The sequence below is a fragment of the Sarcophilus harrisii genome, chromosome 3 (genome assembly GCF_902635505.1).
Source record: "Sarcophilus harrisii chromosome 3, mSarHar1.11, whole genome shotgun sequence".
In the NCBI taxonomy this organism is placed as follows: domain Eukaryota; kingdom Metazoa; phylum Chordata; class Mammalia; order Dasyuromorphia; family Dasyuridae; genus Sarcophilus; species Sarcophilus harrisii.
In genome coordinates this window covers 220,238,835-220,258,091 of record NC_045428.1, presented here as the reverse complement: position 1 = coordinate 220,258,091, position 19,257 = coordinate 220,238,835, and the positions used below count along the sequence as shown (strand labels likewise).

Below are 19,257 nucleotides of genomic sequence, written 5' to 3'. Positions count from 1 at the left end.
ACATACTCTCCTTCTGAATATTTGAATTACTGAATTACCTCCCCTAGATACCTGGGAAGTGTCAGCACCATAAATTTGACCAATCCAATGTGAGGCAAATAAATCAAAATGAAACTAGAAAATGCAAGGACTTATGGCAAGGGCAAGTCTCTTCCTGACAACCCCAAAGTTATCAGCAGTACAAAGGCCCTCTTCTCAGCCAGAGAATCCAGTTTGAGATGAACAGTTCAGGGTTATGTGGTCTGCAGTCATTTGTGCACTTATCTTAGTTTCTGCTTATATAGGGAGTAGCAATGCTCAAGAGTCATGTTGCCCATTCAGAGGGGCACCTCACTCCAGGGGAGAAGGGTGAGGCTTAGTGTAGCTCCACCTGTCACCATCCAGAGGAACAGACAGGGATGCTACTAGAATACAGATTTCTGAGCAGAGCTATCAGAGCATGCACAGTTAGACCGTGAAGGCTGGCAAATCCCGAACTTTAGAGGCTTGATCTCAAAACTGCAATGTTATTAAAAATGCTGAGATATCAATTAAGAAACTGGGGTTGCAGGGTGGAGACTGTCAGTCCCAAGATAGGTGTCTTTATCTTGGAGATTTCCTAAAAACAGGCAATCAGAGAATAGTCTGCAAGAGCAATTCCAACAAATAAGGGGTTTCAAAGTTAAAGCACAGTAAAAACAAAAAGGACTGCTTAAGGACTTCCAATTCAATCTGAACTGGTGATATAGGTGTGGGGCAGAAGTACCTAAAGCAAAATGAACAGAAAACTAAGGCTTCTTACTCTTTTAGGTATTTTGAGAAAAATCCACCAGTTTCCCTAGTTCCCTATCTCTTCCTCTCCTTTTTTTTCCTCATGGAAAGGAATCATCCAAAAAAAAAAAAAGTAAATAGTCAAATAACCATCCATATATAAATCCCAAAAGTGAATTAAAGTTCCTATACATAACAGACTAGTATAGGAGGAGTTTCCTAAAAAAAAAAAAAAAAAAAAAATCAAATCAAATCAAATCCCTCAAACAATTACATATTCTGAAGTGAACATAGATATTATAAACATATTATAACTTCCTTAACAGCAACACCAATTTTAACAATTTCCATCTCAAATCTTAAACATGCAGTCATAGATGACCAAGTCAGGGTTTAACAGTTATTCATCAACCATTCCCAAGTCCCCCATATCAGTTCAAATTACAGGCGATGGTCTTGATCTTAGCTGCTTCGGGCTGATAAATGGGCGAAGAACTGGCTCTCAGTCCAAGCAGGGGGATGGGTATGGTGTCAATCTAAGCTTCAGATGGGCTGATCCATGTCTCAGAAGAGGTTCGATAATCTGTAATTTGACCAAAATCTAGAACAACAAAAAACCAAATCTAACAAGGTTAGAACAGTCTGGAGCTGCAACAACATGTGGGGAGGCCAGTATACATTGGCCAGCAGTTCCTATGTGAAGGAACAAGTTTGCTTCACAGGACAAGCAGGAGGCTATAGTCCCAATAAATAGCAGTTAGGTTTCACAGACCATTGTTAATTGTCCTCTTATCATTTAGAAACTTTTTTTTTTAACTTCTTTTTGTATATGTCCGATTGAATTTTTAAATGAGTCATTTTGCTCTATGGAATTTTTTTCCATTTCACTAATTTTTTTTTAGTGAGTTATTTTCTTTCTCCAATTCACAAATTCTGTTTCCCTGCACTTCTTGTGAGTTTTTTACCTTTTCCAGTTCACATTTCAGGGAGTTGTTTTCTTTTTCCACTTTGTCAAATTTTTCTTTTAGTGAGTTATATGTCTTTTCTGTACTCTCTTGCATAGCTTCTCTTTCCTTTCCCCATTTTTCTTCTAGTTCTCTTTTAAGGTTTTTAATAGTCTCTTTTAGGAGAGCCTTTTTGGATTGGGGACCAACAATTGTCTGGAGACTGTCTGCTATTAGTCTCTTCAGGGTTGAAAAGCTGTTCTCTTTCTGAGTAGAAACTATCAATTATCCTTTTGATTTTCTTACTCATTTTGTTAAAGCCTGTAGGATCTGCCTTCAGGGCCAGGAGGTTACCAGCTTCCTCTGCAGAGCAGTGAGCGATGTATGGACGGGTAGCTGTCTTGCTAGCCAGCTGCAAAAAGCAGCGAGGTCCTGGAGTGCTCTGGGAAAGAATTCCCCACCTGGAAGTAACTCATGCCTGCAGGACCGAGCTGGGAAAGTGCCCTTCAAAGAACCCCTGCTGTGTGAGATAATGACTGCCCTGGAGCTAGATGCTGAGCAGTGAGAGTTTCACTATCCCAAGCCAAATCCCATCCTTGGGCTGTGGGTTTTAGCAGTTGAGCAGTGAATGGATTTGCAGGACAGGAAGTGTCTCTGCTCTGGGAAGCACAGTCCCCTTGGGGAAGTTCTATTGCCCCAGGCTGAGCCCCCCACTGTGCTGATTAGAGGCTGCCCAGGCTGTGCCCCCCTGCCTGCGGGTTTGTAACTGCCCCTGCAAAAGCCCCAAACTGCAGGATGTAGCTGCAGGGCTGCATTTCAGTCTCCTGAGTCACTTCAGGGTTTGAGAAGCTACAGCCAGTGTTAGGTTCTGGCGTTTTTTTAGAGTACCCTCTGTTTTAGGCTTTAATTTCTCTGCCAGTTTACTGCTTTGTAATCAAGGCAGAGCAGTTAGCCTATAGCAGAGTGGTCTCTATAACTTCTCTAGCCACAGAGATCACCCCTGCCCCTGGTCTGCTCAGGACGCTAGCCTCTCCCTGCCTGCGCTGTTCTGTTTCTGGCCCCTCAGGACAAACCTTTCCTGGCGATCTTCCACATTGACTTCAGCAGGTAAGTTGTATGCTTCTGATCTTCATGAATTTAAGCAGTGAAGAGCTATTTCTGAGGCTGGATAAAATAGTTGGTTATGAGGGGAATAAGAGGAGCTTAGAAAGTCGTGTGTGCCTTCTCTGCCATCTTGGCTCCGCCTCCTCTAGAAACATTTTTAAAACAAAACACAAATATCCAGTAATAGACAGATGACCAGGCTAAATACTTATTTGCCTAAGTATTTAGGATATAATGATTACATATAATCAGATTGGAAACAGCAAGGTATGACATATTTGAATTGCATTAACAGTTCTTATTAACTGTTGTTCTGATCATAGAAATCAATTACAGGAAGAAAAAAATGCAAGAACATAACTATAACATAATATAAGCAGTTAAAATTCAATCTTTAGCACATCAGAGAGTAGAACTTTAAAACTCCCAAATAGCATTAATTATAAGCCCAAAGAATTTTATCTCCAAAGTTTCAGATAAATCCCAAACAGTTATTTAAGTTATTTAACAGTTATTTAAGGTCATGACCTTATATCAGTAACAGTAAGAAATTTATTCCAGAAAATTCACACAATTCTTATATACTCAAGTAGATGTTGCATCTTGAATAAATTGAATATTATACCAATCATTTTGCTTTTAAAATACCCAATACACAGAAAAATCCAAAACTACATATTGTTCACAACAAAAACATTTTCAAAAGGAAGAAGGCAAAAACTATTATCCTTGGAGTTTCATTTCAGATAATTGGCTTCAATACAGTTAATTAAAACTTTCTATTTTCACTTAAAAAGAATCTGAAAAGTTCTTAAAAACATCAATTAAGCTTTTTGAAATAACCCTTTCAAATTATAGATCACATTTCTGATCATATTCTTTAATATTCATAACCATTATGTATCTAAAGAAACAAATATTCAATCAATTAACATCTTGTAAGAGTAGCTTGCCCCTTTAAATAATCGTTTTTCTTCAGCCAAAGGAACCAAGCGGCTGCTGCTTTCCGCTGCCACTCTGTTGCTCCCCCCCCCCACAAAAACACATCCCGTCTCACAGTCATTTCTCTGTGACTACCCTTTTCAACCAGTTCCTTCTTTTTCCCACTGATTTCTTCTTGAAATCATTTGCTTCTACTAATCAATCCTTCTTAAATCATCTTCATTCCCCTGTCCCATTTCTCTGTCTCTCTCCTCCCAGTGCCTACTTGCTCAAACCTTCTCCAACATACTTTAAACATTCCCAAACCAATAATTGCTTTTGACTAGATGCTCTATTTAAACTATTAATTGCTTTTGTAAATCAATTTCTTTTCCCTTGTCTTTAAATCACCTTTTTTTTTTTTAAAACTTTAAACTTCAAGATTCACAATTAATTTTAAACCAAATTTCATAAAACTCATAATATAGTTTACAAATTACCCAATACTTTTAAAAAGCAACATACCATTTAAGTAGGGAGTTACAAACACGAGCCCTCTCTAAGGTAAGCTACTGGGATTTTGTTTAATAACCTATATTTCAATTTGAAGTCCAACCAAATAATAAAAAAAAAAGAAAAGTTTTTCTCTTCAGTTGTGAAGGTTACAATATTCAAACAATTCTTAAGATTTTACACTCAGAATAAATCTAACATGTGCAAGGCAACAGTAAAATTATTTCCCCCAATTTTAATTTTATTTAAATTTTAAAAGTATAGGACCTCTTTAAAATATAGTAAATTTCCAAAACTCTTAATTAAATATTGCAGACAAACAATTACCCAGTTTAGTCTTCTTAAACTTTCTGTTTTCTAATTCCATGAAGGAAAACTTACTACTAATGATTTTTCTTTCTTCTCCTGGAAAATTTTCTTTTATAAGTATGCCTAGTTTTCCCCACAGGTCCAACAGGTCAGAACACTCTGTGTTCAACTATTTACCTCTTTTACTCTATTTTTATTCCTCCCTTCCAATATCTGCAGTTTCTTATTTCCAATCTTAAATTTTCCAATCTTAACACACACACCAATTTAAAGTTATTTTAAAATTAACCAGTACTTTAGTTTATGAAATTTCCTAAAATCTACCTAGATAATTCATTCAAACGTCTTTTCTTTAGTAACCAGGAAAGAGTTAAGCACCAATCCTTGCTTTACCTTGAGAATTCTTTTCTCTGGCTGAGTCCTGATAACAGACTCCTTGTTTACAAGTGATAGCCACTGTTCTTCTATTTTCTCAAAACTTTCCAAACTTTCAATCTATGTTTTTATTTTTTCCCCCTTCTTTCCCCCATCCTGCAAAGCCACTGCCAGAGACAGAGGAGAGAAAAAGAAAAAAAAGATTTTCTTTTCTTGAGAAGCCCAAAACGAGTTCCCAAATTCTAAGACCAACACATTCTGAGCCACTCTGAAAGAATTACTACTCTGAGTGAATTCCAATTCCCAACAATTCAGTCTGATATTTTTCTAAGCCTGTAACACAGAGGCTGAATTCTTATCTCTTATGAGCTTTCTAACTTTTAACACAGAACAAAGGCAATGCAAAGCAGACATACACACAGACATTCACAAAACTCTATTTTCACCTTTTACTACAGATTTAAGTCTGATATACCCAAATAGTCCTGGAATATACATCCTCCCAGTTTTCTTTCCTTTTATATCTGGGAAGTTCATTCCAGTCTTGAATTCCCTAGCTAACGTCCTGATACAAATTTTTGGACTGCTTCTATACCACTCTGGACCCAATCCAGGTGTTGGCGGAGGCCCTACGTTACCCTCACATCCCCACAGCCACCCAAGAGCGTCCTTAGGAAAAGTCCTTTATTGTTGGGGTCAACAGCAGTTCACACCAAAAATAAATTTAAGAGGGCTAATCCCTCAGGGTCTTCCTCAACCCAGCCAATAAACCCCTAGACTTCCCAAGAGCTTTACCTTGAGAACATATGTTTCTTTTCAGGCTGCAAATGCCAGCCATCAGGACTCTACTTCCTTCAATCTTCAAGTCTGCATTCCACTGAGTATCCCTGCCTCAGGTCGTTGTCTAAGAGGGAGGGAGGCTGTACACCCAGAGCCAGAGACCATGGAGAAAACTACTCTGTGGGCGCCTGTCCCTGTTCGGGGTGCACATAGCCGTCTCCCCCAAAGACCCCATCCCGGACGAGCCCCCAATTGTGAGGGATGTAGAAGACCCTTACCTAAAATGACTACTTAGAGATCACTCAGTAGAAGGCAGAAAAGTTTTTTATTAAAAACCTCCGGAGGATGAGCCGTCCCATTGTGAGATAAGAAAGAGAAAGCTTGCGGTAGGAGGGCTAAAGAAGTAGTAAAGATACATACATAAAATTACATCACAAGTAAGAGAGCATTGAGGAGGGGAGGGGGAGGCATCTAATTGGTTGTAGCTATTTGAGGAGATTGGAATGGAAGGTTTCTGTTTCCCTGAAATCTTCTGATTTCAAGGAAACAGAAAGTCAGGCCTTCAGGCTTAATCAAGCAAACAGTGGTCCAGCTAATAGACTAAATATCAATAAATGTCAAATACCAATAAATGTCATCAGCTCAAGTTAAGTAAATATGTTTCTAGCTGGCCAAGGATCAAGTAGATATGAGCCTGCACATATTATACAGTTCATAGGGGAAACACAGAAATAATGAAAATAAAATACAGAAAAAGAATTCATACATCCCTGTAAGTTCTTCACCTTATCTCTCTCTATTCCATATACTTGTTACCTAGGCTTAAGTCTCAGCTGTACATCTGGGACTGACATTCCCAAGCAACTGAGGTTTTCTATGTCTTCCTGGACTCAAAGTCCTACTGAACAAACAGTCTAAGAGTAGAAAGTCTTGTGCTTCCTGCTGAGGCTCCAGCCATAGCCAGCTAGCCCAAGGGATCCCCACTTGATGTTTCTGTGGAGCTAGTCTGGAGATGTTTGCTATTCAGACAGATTAATCCCAGTCCAACCTGGGGTCTTTCTTCAGATCTTGTTGGCTTTTATCAGGAGGACTCCTGTTCTGCCCATCTTCTTGGCTTTTCAGCAGTCTTATATTTTTCCCGAGATACAAATTTGTTCTTTTTATGGGGGAAATTAGGAGAGCTTGAAATTTACCAACCTAATCTACCATCTTCCCAGAATCCTCCCCCTGCTACATGATTTTTAAAGGAATTTCTAACTCTCTCTCTTTTTTTTAATTTGGAAAGATAATTGTGATCAAGTGATTTACCCACAGTCATATAGCTAGTAAGTATTAAGTGTCTCAGGCCAGATTTGAACTCAGGTCCTCCTGATTTCAGGGCTAGTGCTCTATCCACTGCACCATCTAGTTGCTCCATAATTTCCAATTCTTAAAATTTACAATTCAGTGCAATAATCAACTGTGAAAGACTTGCTTCTTCTCAGTGGTTCAGTAATTCAAAGCAATCTCAATAGACTTTGGATAAAAAAAAGCCATCTGCATCTAGAAAAAAAACTAAGGAGACAATGTAAATTAACACATGTTAAATTTACTTCTTTTTTCTGGTGTTTTTTTTTCCTCTCTCCCATGGTTTTTCCCTTTTGCTTTGATTTTTCTCTCCTAACATGATTCATAAAGCAATGTGTGTTAAAAATAAGTAAATAAATAGATTTTAAAAATTATAATTCAGTGATTTGAAACAGTTACTCCTCCTCACCTTCATCCCCTTTGGCTTTGAGGTGGTAACACTGCTACCATGAGATTGGTTTCCTTGAGTTATAATTGTTTCTAGAAGGCTTTTGCTAAAATGTAAATATAAAGTTGTTCAATAAACCATCTGTGAACCTTTGGATTAGCTCCATCTATATACGAAGAGGATAAGAAAGTAGTTTAACAGGGATAAGAGACATTTCTGTGTTTTTTTCCTTGCTTCAACTACATGAAAGAATGAAAGACTTCAACAGGACATGGATATTGTATTGATTCTTATGACAAAGAGGGGTGTGTGTGTGTGTGTGTGTGTGTGTGTGTGTGTGCGCGCCTTAGGAGGGAGATTTATGACTGGAGAGGGGTATGAGAGAGTCATGAATGATTTAGTATCCCAAAGTACCTGGTATGTATGCTAAATGTCTGGTGTGAATTAAATACAATGATGATGTGGTGATTAAATTCCATTTATTTATTTTCCATTTTATTTTATTTTTTTTAATAGCCTTTTATTTACAAGTTATATGTATGGGTAACTTTACAGCATTGACAATTGCCAAATCTTTTGTTCCAATTTTTCCCCTCCTTCCCCCCACCCTCTCCCCTAGATGGCAGGATGACCAGTAGATGTTAAATATATTAAAGTAGATACACAATAAGTATACATGACTAAGCCGTTATTTTGCTGTACAAAAAGAATCGGATTCTGAAATATTGTACAATTAACCTGTGAAGGAAATCCAAAATGTAGGCAGGCAAAAATATAGGGATTGGGAATTCAATGTAATGGTTCTTAGTCATCTCCCAGAGTTCTTTCTCTGGGCGTAGCTGGTTCAGTTCATTACTGCTCCATTGGAACTGATTTGCTTCATCAGATTGTTGAGGATGGCCAGGTCCATCAGAATTGGTCATCATGTAGAATTGTTGTTGAAGTATATAATGATCTCCTGGTCCTGCTCATTTCACTCAGCATCAGTTCGTGTAAGTCTTTCCAGGCCTTTCCAAAATCATCCTGTTGGTCATTTCTTACCGAACAATAATATTCCATAACATTCATATACCACAATTTATTCAGCCATTCTCCAATTGATGGGCATCTACTCAGTTTCCAGTTTCCGGCCACTACAAACAGGGCCTCCACAAACATTTTTGCACATACAGGTCCTTTTCCTTTCTTTAAGATCTCTTTGAGATATAAGCCCAGTAGTAACATTGCTGGATCAAAGGGTATGCACAGTTTGATAACTTTTTGAGCATAATTCCAGATTATTCTCCAGAATGGCTGGATGTATTCACAATTCCACCAACAATGTATTAGTGTCCCTGTTTTCCGACATCCCCTCCAACATTCCTCATTAGGTGATTAAATTTTAACAAAAAGGTAGAGACAGATCTCCAAGCAAGACAACATTAGCAGGGGCACACTACCAGTCAGTAAATGGGTCAGTGGCTTGCCTCTATTTATGCTAAACACCTTGAGCAAAAGGACAATTCCCATTTATAGGTTTTAGGGAGAATAGAATAAAGATGAGAACAGGATAGATGACATCTAGATTTAAGGGCAACATGATTGGTTCCAGAGTTGAGGTGCAGGGAACAATATAATCTGTTGGAAGCTTGATAACAGGGGCTAACAACGATTCCCCTTTTTTTCTCATAAGACTAAGAAGTGCTCTTTGAGCCCAGGTATGAGACAATGTCCCACACTTTTGGACCGCAGACAGACATCTTTGAAGAATAACTTAATGGCATTAAGGTATCAGTCCCAAATTCCTTTGCTTTCTTACACATTCTCCAAGGTCAGTTAAATTCCTTGAGTTAGAAAAGCTGGACTTTTAAACAACCCATTATAGGCCATCTAACCTCTGAACTTTATTCAAAGACAAAAAAAAAACAATTGTTGAGGCTCAGAAGGGACCCCAAAACGTTGGGGGGGGTCGCAGACCAATATCACAAGATGTCTCAAAGAATTTGCAGGCTTGAACCCATATCCAAGTTAAGGGGGAAAATTTATTGTAACTGTAATACCAATTGTAGTAGGCTAAGTTCCAAAAGAATTTAACAAAAAACCTGGAGCAAGGAGACACATTTATCCAATTCTTCATGTCATTGATAAGCTAATTTTATGGCCTAGAGGCAGAACTGAGGAGTGGTCTCAGGGATTTGGTTATCACTGACCAGCAGACCTAGGATTGTTTTAAGACCAGAAGACTTTAGAATCATTGACAGACAAGATTGTTAGAACAGTAGGATCCTAAGATTAGAGAGTCTAAGGGTCACTAATATATCTTCTCTAAAGTCTAAGGGAAGAAATATTATTATATTCCTAGGCCAAAAGACTTTTACAATCACTGATGGACAGATTGTCAAAACAATACCACTCCAAGGTCAGAGGATCTCAGCATCACTAATATTCCCTAAAGTCTAAGGGAAGAAACATTATTATATTCCTAGAATAGGAATATTCTAGGAACAGGAAAAAGTCCAGAAGACTTTTACAATCACTGATGGACATATTGTTAGAACAATAGCACTCTAAAGTTAGAGGGACCTCGGGATCACTGATTCTAGCCAGAAAACTTTAGGATCATTGACAGTTTGTTAGAATAGAAGCATTCTAAAGTTGGGGGGGGGAACCTCCTTACTGCTGTTTCCTCTAGAAGTTATAATCTTTTATTTTTCCCCTCTTAAGCAGTTTGAACCCCAAATTCATTTGGGACGAAGGGACTGAGATCTTATCTTCTGGAGCGTCTTCATGCTGATAAGGGGTGGAGAGCTGGCCCTGCCCAGTGGGGTCCGGACTGAGGAGGGGAAGCTAAGGATTTGAAGATGGCAGCAGCAGCATTCAGAGGATGTTGGGTGTCAGAATCAGTTAGCCAATGATATTCAGATTGAACAAATAGCTGGAAGTTCATAGCTTGGAGTTTGGAGGAAACAAATCTGACAAGTAGGTGAAAAATGCAGGAACTAAATATGAGCAAAAAAAAAGAATAATGAAAAGTGGACTTAGTATGGAAGTTACTAGGGACAGTAATCAGGAACTCCACTCAGAGCAAGACTGGGGGAGGGGTAGAGGAGGCTATCATGAATTTCTCAAATCCAGACAGCTTTTCTTAGGATAAATACCAAAGAGCATTTCCCCAGATCCCTGCTTTTGTCTCTTCAAAGGAATAGGGGTAATAGATAGAACAGTGTGTCATTATACACAGTGAAAAGAGTGTTCAGGTAGCCTAGGGTGCAAGCATCGTAATATTTAAAAGGCATTAAGCATTGGGTAGAGAGGATGGCATGCAGAGTGGAAATAATAATTATCTTAAATGGATTTGATCTCCTTTAGCAAAAATCTCTGAGCCTTTTCAGTCTTACAAAGGAAGGTTTTTACCCAATTAATTAAGGTGTCAACAAAACCAAAAAGCAGTTTGAAGCCCCTGAGAGGGGGTATATGTGTCAAATCCATCTGCCAGTACTTCCCTAAGTATGTACCCCTCCTCCAGATAGGTTGCATGATGAGGAGTTTAATAGCCTTTTCAGAATTTATTTGGGCATAAACTGGGCAAACCTGACAGATCTGTTTAATTGTTTCTCCTAGTTTGTAATCAGTGAAAATAGATTTCACAAGGGATTAGGGTTTGGAGAGCATTTTTCTCAAGTGAATAGGTTCATTTAAGCTAAAGAGAAGTTCCCACTGACTGGTCTCTGTGATTAGATGTTGGTCTGAAGGTGTTTGAAACCACCCAGAAGAAGAAAGGATATATCCCCTTTCTTTAGCAAGGGCTTGTTCCTGGGAGCTATATTAGCAAATGTAGGAGTTGGGGAGCTGAGGAATTAAAGGTGCCATGATCACGGGCAAACAGCAGCATGGGCAGCTGAATCTGCAAGCCTGTTTTCCTTGGCCTGAAGTGAATCCCCTTCTGGTGTCAACAAAACACAACAGAAACCTCTTTAGGTCCATGGACAGCTTGCAATAATTGTAGAATTTCCCCCGCATATTTAATGGAGGAATTATTTAATTATTTTTGCTGTCAAGAGTCTCCTTTCTTTCCATATAGCTCATGAGCATGCAAAATATGAAAGGCATATTTGAAGTCAGTGTAGATGTTCACTCTCATTCCTTTCTCCAATTCTAAAACTTTGTGAGGTAAAAAATGTTCTGAATCTGGTGGGGGTTAGAACCTCCAATGGTTGGCCTAGGGTGAGTTTACAGCCTTCCTTAATTAGAAGGGTTATGGCAGCTAGCATTAAAGCAAGGGGGTCACCCCAAAGACATCAGTTTTCTTTGAGAAGTAAGCAAGGGGTCTGGATAGGGGTCCAAAGACTGAGGCAAGACCCCCTAGGATCTGGCACCACCTTCCATCAATGTACAGTGTAAAAGGCTTTAGACAGGGCTAAGGCTGGGTGGAGGGATTAGTTTAGCTTTCAGGGTCTTAAGGAATCTATGAGAGAAATTGTGTCAGGGCCTTGAATAGAATCACAGAGGGGATGGGCAATAATTAAAGTTAGGTATAAAATCCAGCCAAGCCCAGGGCAGTGCATAGTGTTTCTTTGAAGAAGGTTCAGGGAGTGATTAACAAACTGATAGATAATGTTGGGCTTTAGATAAAGAAACTTCATAGCCCTGGGTGGAGAAGAAAAGCTGGAAGTTAGGGATTTTTATGGCTGCAGCCAGAGAAGGCTCTCAATGGGGTTGCAGATCAAGATATCATCTCCATACTGGATAGCCAGGGCCTGTCCAAATATGTGGGGGCTGTCCCAGAAGCCCTGAGCTGCCTCCATGTTTGGACATGACTGCCCATGTTAATTGGTGGGGGCTGTTTCCCTGTATTTGCCCCTTCAAGGGCAAGAAAAAATTGTGAATAGCATATCCTACTAATCGTAGTTTAGGGTTGGATACTTTATTTTAAAAAGTTTGCCAGGACTTACATACATAAGATTTTTGTTTAACATGTTTTTGTTAAGGGGCAGCTTAATTCTCCGAGAGCCTCTACAGCTGTGAATCATAAACTTGAAGGAGCTGCAAAGAAGCCTTCACAGATGTAACTTGTGGATTGGGAATAAAATAAATTGGAGGCAGAGGGAAGAGGAGAGAGATCAGACAATGCAACAGCCTCTCAGGGAACAGCAACTGCCTCTCAGTCTCCTTGTATCATCCTTTCACATCCATTCTGCAGGTCTGGGTTGGATCTCCAGCAACCACTGTCACGTGGCTCCAGTGTATTCCAACATGTTTAAACTTATGTTTAAATTTATCCTGGTGTAAAGGATCAATCATTAAACAAGCTTATAGATTCTTAGTAAACACATTCCTTATTTAGGAACTACAAATGGTAAACAGACTCATTTCTCAGGGCTGATGACCTTGCTTATCCTGATGGTTTCAAGAAAACTGGCAAGCTTACAAATTAAGAGGAGTTGACAGAGACCCCAGAGAAAGTGCTGAGCAAGCTGTTGCCCACCCCAACTATTCTTAGTGTTTTCATGGGCTGTGTTGCTTGATACTTCTCTCCACTCTGTAAAGGGGGAAAAGGTGTTCATACTTCATACTTGGAGGTGAACTGATAAGATTTCCCCTCATCCTTCTTGTTCCACACAAAGTAGTTACCAATTTTAGGTTTAACATGATTTGAAATAATATGAAGTAACTTGGTTAACAATTTTCTAATTTTCCTAAGTAACAGCCAAAAAATCTTAGCTATAATTCCTATTCCCTTGAATAAGTTCTCCTTTTATTTTAGGAAGAAAACAAAACAATTCTTAAAATTGAGATAGAAAAGATTTTAAAATTAACAACTTTATTTAATGAGATTCCCTAAATTCTGATTAAATGTTTTAGACAAACTGAATTGCCATTTGGTTATTTTCCAATTCACACAAACTATTTCTCTTTTGTAAGCCAGGAAAAGGATTAAGGTCACAATTTTTACTTGATACCTCAAAAGTATGACTTCAGATAACTCAAGAGCAGGTTATTTGTTGCTAGAGCTTTTGTAGTAGTAGCAAACTGCTTTTCTGTTTTCCTAAAGGTCTCAAACTCTTAAATCTTCTGTTAGATTACAATTTACATATCCCTTTAGTGGCTTTAATTAGCATTCTCTTAAAATTGCTTTGACGTATGTTGATGATATCTAAAAACCTCTGTAAAGTTATCAAATATGAAGCAATTATATGGAATATAGCAGTTTTATAGTTTTTTAATGCTAAGCACTTTTGCAGTCACGTGATCTTCACAACAATTAATATTTCTCTTTACAAATCAAAAAAAACTGGACAAAGATAAAATAATTTGCCATAAATTACATAGCTAATAGACATCCATAAGTGCAACAGAGGGTTTACCAAACGTAGAGGCTGACTGGCTTTCTCACCTCACACTGCTATGCTGGGTGCTGCCAGGGGTGTCTGGATTCTTCCCAGGAAGTTGCTTAACAGAACTTGCTGAAAGCTGGGATGACTGGTGCCAGAATCTCCTTTTGATGGTAGTTTCAGATGCCAGGGCTCAGGGAATGTTGACTATGTAGCCTGACCTTTATTCCATCTCCATTTTCCCAAGCTTTCCTTTCCACTGTGAGCAAAAAGGAGGCTTTTGGGCAAGGTTGTGCGGGGTCCCCACAGCTGTTGCAGTTTCCCCTATTTCTATAAATGAGGCAGAATTTGAGTTTCCCTACAGTACTTTAGTATTCTCTTTTCTTCATCTGCTGTGAAATGAGAAGAGTTAGAAAGCAAAGGGACGTGGACTATATTGATCTTGTTAGCAATCCCCACAACTGAGATACACTCAGGACCACTGTGGGGAGTGGAATGGAGAAAGTCCCTTAATACGTTCTGAAGTACTTTCCCATAGGAGCAGAAGGGGACTCCAGACAAGATAGGAGTCAATAAAAGGTTAACAAAAAGTTGCTATTTACTTAGTTTGTTTTCCTTTTTCTTTTTTCTCAGAATTGGGTAAATGTCTGGAATTATCCCCATTGTTTCAGGAATTTTTCTTAGAATTTTAAAATGACTAATTGCCAAACTTATTAATCATTGTTCTCAAAACTTTGAGAATCTGTAAAGATATTATTTTAATTTTAATTAGCTAATTTTATTTCTGTAGCCCTCAGCTTGGCCAGAGCTGAGGTCCACAGGAAAAAGTTAGACTTTTTTTCCTTTTCAAAGTGGGAGTCAAAAATGTTAAGAAATCTTCCCAGCATTCTAACTACAGCATGAAGTTTTTTCTTGCTGGTTGCATTTTAAATCTTTCCAGTTAATTAAATCTAGCTTACAGAACCAACATGATGCAGATATTCTGCACAGAGACACAGACAAAAATGACATGAAAGAGGATTGTCCCATCTTTGCCAAAAGCCATAAAGTTTCTTTGCCAAAATCCATCCTATAGCACTTCATCTCCTCTGGCATCCCAGAGAAGGTGAAAAGGTAGCAAATGTTCCCTAGGAACTTTGCTAAAAATTGGAAGAATTTCCTTGTCTGTGTGTCCCCAGTGAAGGAAAACTTGCTTAACGTGAAGCCCACAATGACCCAGACAAGCCTTCTCCCAGTTGCTTGGGGGTGTCCCAGCTATAGGATTGAGGGAGAAAAAAATGACAGGCTTACCTTGACAAATAGGGATTCAAGCCAGGGGAGGCTAAACTCTCCTACAGGCCACCAAATGTTGAAGCTCAGAAGGGACCCCAAAAAGTTGGAGTCACTGACCAGTGTCACGAGGTGTCTCCAAAGAATTTGCAGGCTTGAACCCATATCCAAGTCAAGAAGAAAAGTTTATTGTAATTGTATCACCAATTGAAGTGAGCTAAGTTCCAAAAGAATTTAGCAAAGAACCTGGAGCAAGGAAACACATTTATCCAGTTCTTCATGTCATTGATATGCTAATTGTATGGCGTAGAGGTAGAACTGAGGAGTATTCTCAGGGATTTGGTTATCACTGACCAGCAGACCTAGGACTGTCCTAAAGTCAGAAGACTTTAGAATCATTGACAGACAAGATTTTTAGAACAGTAGCATCATAAAGTTAGAGAGTCTCAGGATCACTAATAACTTCCCTAAAGTCTAAGGGAAGAAATATTATTATATTCCTAGGCCAGAAGACTTTTACAATCATTGATTGTAGATTGTTAGAACAATAGCACCCTAAGGTCAGAGGGACCTCACTGATTCTAAAGCCAGAAGACTTAAGAATCCCTAGAATCTAAACTCCTTCACCATGACTTAAGCAGTTATGGAATAAAAGTAGTTATAGGACAAAATCAATTAACAGTGAATGAGATCAATAAGAACATTATACAGGATCAATCTTAATCTTCTCCATGACATCTTATAGCACATAGGGAGTAGCTACTGTGAGAAAGGAGCAAAGAGCAATGAGATTATATTCTCTACTTGACCATAGCAAAATACTACTGCTTTGAGAAATATGAAAAAGTTCTGAAGTGTATGAAAGGGTTGTTATAGACTGAACTCCAGAATAGTCAGATCAGAGAGCTAGAATGCTGCATTTTTAAGGCTATGAAGAAGGATGGGCTTATAAGAATAGCCAAGGAAATAGAGCATGGCTGCTATTTATCCATACCTTTCGGATTTGATCTCTATGAAGCTGATTTCTTGAACCCATTTATAGTAATTTACACTTAATCCTCTCTAAATTTTTTTCCTTCTTCGATTCAACATGGCATTCTATCCTGAATCATTTTGGATTCTTTGTCATCCATTTTAGCTGTTCCTCCTAATATTTGTATTATGTGCAAATCTGATAAGCATCCCCTTTCCAACTTTATCCAAGTCATCAGTTAGGATATTAAACAGCACACAACTGAGAACTATTTTAAGGTGACAATGAATCACCATAACTACAGTCCAATCATTCAATGAATTCCACATAGTTATCTATTCCATTGTCCAGCTTAAATCTCTCTATCTTGTCTACCAGAATAAAGTGAGTGATTTTATTAAATGCTATAGGATTCTATGTGGGACAGTAATAAGGATTCTAATCTGACATTAGAGTACTTGAGTTCAAATAGCAGTATGTTAAGGGTGTTGCCTTAGGCAAATCATTTACCTCCTAGGGGAATTCAGTTTCCTCTTATATAAAATAACTTAATCTTTAAAGTGTCTTCCATCTCTAAAATCTATGATCCTATAGTTTGACAATCTAAGCAAAGTAAATCCATAAAATTTTCCTAGTCTACCAAGAAATGAGGTTGATTTGGTATCTTATTTTTGTTGAAATCATGATACAATGCTTTCATGATTATGATCTCCTTTTCTATATATTCATTAGTTATCCATTTAATTATTTTCCAGAGTCAAAAGCAAGTCCACTAGTCTATAACATAGTGACTATGTTATTTTTTTCTTTTATGAAAATTGAACTTTACTCCTCCCCAGTCCTGTAGCATCTTTTCCCACAACATTACAAAAATTACTGACAATCCCATTTAACAGTTCTTTCACAACCTTATAATATAATTCATTTGTAATAGGTGACTAGAATACATCAAGGCTTTTAAGGTTCTCTTTTTCTTACCTTAGTTTTCAACTTTCAGTGAGTCATTTTATGTTCTTTCCTAATCATGAGCGCCCACTAACATTTAGTACTTATTTATTTTTCAGACTGTCTAAAAAGATCGCAGTGGAACAGGATAGATAGCCATTGAATTTTATTAAAGAAAAGGGAGACGGGCAAAATTACATCTTAGAAGGGCAGGCTCAATTTAAGAGAAGTTTACAATGTAGATGCTTAAGAGTTAGAATTAACATGAATATACTTGTGGAACCTAACAATAGTAATGATGATGTGTGTAGAGGATAGAGAAATAGGAAGATCTGGATTCACAATGTATCTCTGATGCACATGTTCTAAGTAATTTTTTTTTTAACTATCAGTTGCAGAAGAGACAATACTTTCCCAGAGAGTATCATAGATCCAGTCTCTCTCTCCACCTTTATTGAAGCCTTAAAATTTACCATGAGAGAATTACAAAGACAGAAAAGGACTAAAAATAAACTCTATCTCCTTCATAATTTTGCCTTAGTTCAACCCTAACTATATACCTATTATCATAAATATCCTTTATATTTTCTTCCACTTTCTTTTGAGGTGTATATGAAAGAAAAATGAGACATAATAAAAAAGATGGTTTTAGTATTTTATTCTAATGCTCCCTGTGTATCTGGTATGCTATCTGATGGGGTGCTGATGCCTGGCTAACTTTCTCTAAGGATACTCTTTAGATTGCATCAGAATTCTAACATGTCTTTGGACATTTTACAATTGGTGATTTGTACCAGAAATGGGTAATACCAGGCATTCTATAAACAAGCAAGAAAAGATACATCGTGTGTGTGTGTGTGTGTGTGTGTGTGTGTGTGTGTATGAAACTACAAACTCAATATTTATAGCAAATACAAAACAATCAAAATTGAATCAAAAGTTCAAATCTACTACCCAGATTCCTCAGTTCAAACCACTTAGCATAAGTAGGGGGAAACAAAGAAAAAAAACTCAATACATCTCACCACACATTTTTTTCCTCGACAGTATTTTACTTTTCCAAATACATTTAAAGATAATTTTCAACATTCATTTTTTTTATTATAGCTTTTTATTTACAACACATATGCAAGGGTAATTTTTCAACATTGACCTTTGCAAAACCTTCTGTTTCAACTTTTCCCTTCCTTCCCTCCCTCCACTCTTTCCCCTAGATGGCAGGTAGTCCAATACATGTTAAATATGTTAAAGTATATGTTAAATACAATATATGTATATGTATTTATACAGTTATTTTGCTGCAAAAGAAAAATGGGATCTAGAAAGAAAGTAAAAAAAAAACCTGAGAAGGAAAACAAAAATGCAAGCAAACAACAACAGAAAGAGTGGAAATGCTATGCATAGTTCTCTCTCTGGGTGTAGCTGATTCTCTTCATTACTGAACAGTTGGAACTGGTTTGAATCATCTCATTGTTGAAAAGTGCAACGTCCATCAGAATTAATTATCATATAGTATTGTTGTTGAAGTATATAATGATCTCCTGGTCCTGCTCATTTCACTCAGCATCAGTTCATGTAAGTCTCTCCAGGCCTTTCTGAAATCCTCCTGCTGGTCATTTCTTACAGAACAATAATATTCCATAACATTCATATATCACAATTTACCCAACCATTCTCCAATTGATGGGCATCCATTCAGTTTCCAGTTTCTAGCCACTATAGAAAGGGCTGCCACAAACATTCGTGCACATACAGATCCCTTTCTCTCCTTTAAGCTCTCTTTGGGATATAAGCCCAGTAGAAACACTGCTGGATCAAAGGGTATGGACAGTGTGATAACTTTTTGAGCATAGTTCCAAATTGCTCTCCAGAATGGCTGGATCCATTCACAGTTCCACCAATGATGTATCAGTGTCCCTGTTTTCCGCATCCCCTCCAACATTCGCCATTATCTTTTCCTGTCATCTTTTCCTGTCATCTGAGGCACTTTGAGAGGTATGTAGTGGTATCTCAGAGTTGTCTTAAATTGCATTTCTCTAGTCAATAGTGACTTAGAACATTTTTTCATATCACTAGAAATGGCTTTAATTTCTTCATCTGAAAGATGTTCATGAAACATGAAAATTGTTCATATTCTTCAATCATTTATCAATTTCACTATACATTTTAACAAAGTTCAAACAAATTAGCAAATGAATGATAATTAGAAAAATGATGTGGACCCCTAGTAAGAAATCAGTGAAGGTACCTAGCAGCCAAGCAAAATACAGGCATTCATTCATTTGGCTGTGATATGAACATAGAGTACTTCTTATAAAATCAGAAGTA

At 37.8% G+C, this 19,257-nt stretch overlaps 1 long non-coding RNA gene across 1 annotated transcript; it reads right to left on the bottom strand.

Annotated features, from left to right (window-relative positions):
* Positions 1–984: 984 nt before the first annotated feature.
* On the bottom strand, positions 985–5,937 carry LOC116422321. Its single transcript, XR_004232913.1, has 2 exons — positions 5,712–5,937; positions 985–1,351 (listed from the first exon to the last, which is right to left on the bottom strand). It is a non-coding gene; the product is annotated as an uncharacterized LOC116422321 (long non-coding RNA).
* Between the last annotated feature and the right edge of the window lie 13,320 nt (positions 5,938–19,257).